Genomic DNA, 5,390 nt, shown 5'->3' on the forward strand with positions numbered 1-5,390 from the left:
GTAACAGGATCAGAATTTTAAATTCAAGGTGTTGTTTAACCAGGAGCCAATATAGTTCAGTATGCACAGGGGTGACAGCTGAACAGAACTTGGTGAGAGTAAGGAAATGGGCAGCAGTTTGGATGACCTCAAGTTTATGCAGGCTAGAATGTGAGAGATCAGCCACATATGTGTTGAAATAGTCAAGTCTAGAGGTAACAAAGGCATAGTGAGGGATTCAGCAGTGGATGAGCTGAGGCAGGGGCAATATTGGGGAATGTTAAGGTGAAAATAGATGCACTCAATGATGGAGCAGATGTGAGGTCAGAAGCTCACCTTGGGGCCAAATATAACACCAAAGTTGTAAATAGTCCGACAATTGCCAGGGAGAGGAATAGAGTCGCTGCTGAGGGAGAAAAGTCTGTGATGTGGATTGAAGACAATGGATTCAGTCTTCCAAATATTTAATTGGAGGAAATTTTTGTTCATTCAATACTGGATGTCAGATAAATAGTTTGATAATTTAGCAACAGTGGGGAAGTCGGGTCAGCTGGTGCTGGGTGTCGTCAGTGCACGTGTGAAAACTAATGCTTTTGTTTGATATCACTGAGGGACAGCCTGTTGATGAGAAACAGGAAGGGACAAGGAGAGATCCTTTGGGAACACCAGAGGTAATGGTGCAGGAGTGGGAAGAGAAACCAGACAGGTGCAGTCCCACCCAGCTGGATAATGGAGAGGCGTTGGAGGATGGTGTGGTCACACGTATAAAAGGCTGCAGACAGTCAAGAAGAACGAGGAAGGATAGTCTGTCTTTGTGCAGTCACTGGTAAGCTTGATAAAAGCTGTGTCACAAACATTGCTCCCCTACACTTTCTCATGGGTCTGCATACAGTGAGACTGGGTAAGCTTGGTGATGTTGCTGCAAATTCTGGAACAGGTACCAAAATGAAACAGCTGCTCAGCTGAAGGGGGACAAGGCAGCCTGGAGACAGCTCTGAAGACCATCGCAATGCTGGAGGACTTGAGTTTGCTCCCAGCCGATGTGGCTATGTCAGTGAAGCAGTTCTTGCAGCAAACATACTGGAAGGGAGGAGGAGGAGATGGTGAAACTGCACTGGTACATGTCAATCTGGGAGGGTTTCTATCCTGTGTGGAGACTCTGGTGAAGCTCTAGAGAGGAAGAGTAGGTGAAACATTCCTGGCACACGTCACACTGGAAGGGTTAGTCTCCCGTGTCGGTACATTGATGTTCCAGGAGATCAGGCAACTGTTTGAAAGCTTTGTTGCAGAACTCACACCTGAATGGGGTCTCCTCTGTGTGAATTCGCTGATGTTCCACCAGGTCTGACAAATGTGGGAAGGTTTTCTTACAAAACTCATAACGGGAGGGTTTCTCCCTCGTGTGGGTCCTAAAGTGATCCAGGAGGTTCGATGAGCATGTGAAGACTTTATCACACATATCACACCTGAAAGTGTTCTCACCAGTGCGAATCCTCTGGTGTTGCAGGAGGTGGGAGGGGTGCTCGAAGGCTCTGTCACAAACCTCACACCTGAAGGGTTTGGCCCTCGTGTGGGTCCTGTGGTGATCCAAGAGGTTCGATAAGCGTGAGAAGGCTCTGTCACACACCTCACACCTGAAAGGTTTCTCTCCTGTGTGGGTCCTATGGTGATCCAGGAGGTTCGATGAGCGTCTGAAGGCTTTATCACAAACCTCACACTTGTAGGGTTTCTCTCCTGTGTGAATTCGCTTGTGTATCACTAGGGCTTGTGAACGTGTGAAACCTTGATTGCAAATCTCACAGCAGAAGGGTTTCTCCCCCGTGTGCACTCGCTGGTGGACCAGGAGGGTGGACGACTTTATAAAAGCATTGGCACACACCTCACACCTGAAGGGTTTCTCCCGTGTGCATGCGCTGGTGTTGGTGGAGAGCTGAGGACTGTGTGAAGGCTTTATCGCAAATCTGACAGCTGAACTTCCTCTCCCCTTGGTGGATACGCTGGTGCCGCAGGAGGGTCGAAGACTGAGTGAAGGAATTGTCACACACCTCACACCTGAAGGGCCTCTCCCCTGTGTGGGTCCTCAGGTGTTCCAGGAAGTATGATGAGCGTCTGAAGGCTTTATTACACACCTGGCACTTGAAAGGTCTCTCCCCTGTGTGGATGCTGTGATGGCGAAGGAGGGTTGATGAATCAATGAAGGTCTTATCACAAACCTCGCACTGGAAAGGTCTCTCCCCTGTGTAGATCCGCTGGTGAATCAGGAGGGTGGATGAACGTGTGAAACCTTTTATACAAACCTCACTGCGGAAAGCTTTCTCCTCCATGGGTACCAACTATTAGACCAGGAGGTTCGATGACTTCACAGAAGTTTTGACACACACCTCACACCTGAAGGGCCTCTCCCTTGTGTACGTGCACTGGTGAACCTGCAAGCTCAAGGTCACAAACGCTTGTTGTGAAACTCACACTGCAGCAGCTTTTTGCCAGTGTGAATGTGTTGGTGCTGTAGCAGCATTGATGAGTGTGTGAAAACCCTGACAAACACCTCACAACTGAATACTCTCTCCCCTGTGTGAATGCGCTGGTGTTGTAAGAGACTGGACAACTTTGGGAAAGCTTTGTTGCATATGTCATGCGTGAACAGTTTCTGCCCTGTATGTGTTCTCTGACAGACCAGGAGGTGGGATGATTGAGAGAAAGTTTTGTCACACACCTCGCCTTTGAACAGTTTCGCCCGTGTTGGTGTTTCAGGAGGTACGATGGACGTACGAAGGTCTTCTCACACACTTCACACTAGAACCACCTCTTCTCTGTATTGATGGATTGGGGATTCACATGGCCTGATGACCTTGCAGAGACTCTGTCAAATTGTCCACATTCAATTGTTTTAGATTAGATTAGATTAGAGATACAGCACTGAAACAGGCCCTTCGGCCCACCGAGTCTGTGCCGAACATCAACCACCCATCTTTATACTAATCCTACACTAATCCCATATTCCTACCAAACATCCCCACCTGTCCCTATATTTCCCTACCACCTACCTATACTAGTGACAATTTATAATGGTCAATTTACCTACCAACCTGCAAGTCTTTTGGCTTGTGGGAGGAAACCGGAGCACCCGGAGAAAACCCATGCAGACACAGGGAGAACTTGCAAACTCCACACAGGCAGTACCCAGAATCGAACCCGGGTCCCTGAAGCTGTGAGGCTGCAGTGCTAACCACTGCGCCACTGTGCCATGTAGCTGCCCTCATGTTACAGGAGACACAATGGTATCACTAAGACTGTTTATACTCTCACCGTCTGTGGATGAGGAGGTTCAACAATCATATAAAGCCCTCAGCAAACATCAGACACCTGTCAGGATCTGCCAGTGCATCACAAGGTATAATGAACACTCAAAGCCCTCCTCACACTCGGAGCAGTCCTTACGCCCCTCACTGTGAATGACCTTTCACCTGAGTGGATGTTCCGGTGTTTCAGGAACGTCAATGACTGTAAAAACCACTGCTGGTGGAAACTGAGAGACTTCTTTCCAATCTCACCCGTTACACTCCCTCAATCTCCTGGACTGACTGATATCCCACAGCCAAACCTATGGAAGCGTTGGTTTTGATTGGAAGCTGGATACTGGTCAGCTTCATTTCTCCTGACCAATCAGATTTATTGGAGATGCTTTTTCTGTGGAATTTTCCCTGAGGTGATGTCCGGGATCTCCTCGGGTCTTGGCTGGGTGTGGTGTCTATCCACTCTCTATTCTCTGATTTAATACGGTGAGATACTCCTGTAACACAATAAAATAATGGGTGATTTTCCTCCGATTCTCTCCTGTCTCTGAATGTGCTGACCCCTCACTGGGAGACTGGTGTCCAGGGAGGGTCAGCAGGTTACTGAACTGTGGGGGCAGTAAATGTGGATTGCCTGTGCTGGATTTTTTTCAAACTTGAAAAGAACTTGCATTTATATAGCACCTTTCATGACTACCGACTGTCCCAAAACACTTTACAGCCAATGAAGTATGTTCGAAGTGCAGTCACTGTTATAATGTTGGAAATGCTGCAGTCAATTTGTGCACAGCAAGCTCCCACAAACAGCAATGTGATAATGACCAGCTAATCTGTTTTTGTGATGTTGATTGAGGGATAAATATTGACCAGGATCCCGGGGATAACTCCCCTGCTCTTCTTTGAAATAGTGCCCTGTGATCTTTTATGTCCACCTGAGTGGACAGAGGGAGCCTCAGTTTAACACCCTCAGTACTGCACTGGAGTGTCAGCCTCAGTGCTCAAATCTCTGGAATGGGCCTTAAACCCACAACCTTCTGATTCCGAGGTGAGAGTGTTAACTAAACCACGGCTGACAATAACTTATAATATTTCTGTTGTATTAGATTCAGTTCCTAAGGGGTTAAGTCCCAAGGCTGTGAACAGAATGCTTTTCCCACTCGAAGCTGCAGCCTGGAAGTTTGATTTGATTTAAAGTGGTAACTAGTTAGAGCTGCAGTTGTCAGTATTGTCTTTGTGTCTGGGTTCCTGAAGCTGTGAAACGTGGTAAAGACCCAGGTACCAGCTGGAATAGACATCTTAAGACATTGTCTTCAATCAGTACTGCTTATTAACCATTCTACTTTCATTAACTCATCGGAGTTATATTGTTTGTCCACAGTTCTAACAGTATGTGAGGAATAACCCACTGTTCCCAGGAAAGCTCACCCTGTTAGTTTTAGTGAGATTATTGAGCGTGTTTCAAATCCCTCCATGTCCTCGCTTCTCCCTATCTCTATAACCTCCTCCAGCCCCACAACCCTCTGAGATATCTGCACTCCTCTGATTCTGGCCTCTTGAGCATCCCCGATTGTAATAACTCCACCATTGGTGGCCCTGCCTTCAGCTGTCTGGGCTGTAAACTCTGGAATTTCCTGTCTGAACCTCTTCACCTCTCTCTCCTCCTTGAAGAGGCTCCTTAAAATCCATCTCTTTGACCAAGATTTTGGTCATGTCTCCTAATATCTCCTTTGATGGATTGGTGTTGTGGTTTATTTGATAACATTCCTGTGAAGTGTCTTGGGATATTTTATTATGTTAATGGTGCTATAAAAATGCAGGTTGTTGCTGAGGGAGGCTCTCTTTAGCCCTATTGGGTCTCCAAGTATCCACACCCACATGGTATCTGACGCACAGCATCTGGTGGCATTTCTCCAGCATCACTGTGAGTCCTGCCTCCTGTAACTGGATATCTTCAATGTGAATCATAGAATCATCCAACAGTTTCAGCACAGAAAGAGGCCATTCCACCCATCGTGTCTGTGTCAGCTCTCTGTAAGAACTTCTCACCTCATCCCACTCCACCACCCTTTCCATGTAGCCCTGAAATTTTTTCTTTTTAGATAATCATCCAGTTCCATT

General features: G+C 47.1%; 1 pseudogene; it reads right to left on the minus strand.

Annotated features, from left to right (window-relative positions):
* Positions 1-679: 679 nt before the first annotated feature.
* Positions 680-2,858, minus strand: LOC137364715 (zinc finger protein 271-like; annotated as a pseudogene).
* Positions 2,859-5,390: the final 2,532 nt, after the last annotated feature.

Source organism: Heterodontus francisci, unplaced genomic scaffold (genome assembly GCF_036365525.1).
Source record: "Heterodontus francisci isolate sHetFra1 unplaced genomic scaffold, sHetFra1.hap1 HAP1_SCAFFOLD_1952, whole genome shotgun sequence".
Lineage (NCBI taxonomy): Eukaryota > Metazoa > Chordata > Chondrichthyes > Heterodontiformes > Heterodontidae > Heterodontus > Heterodontus francisci.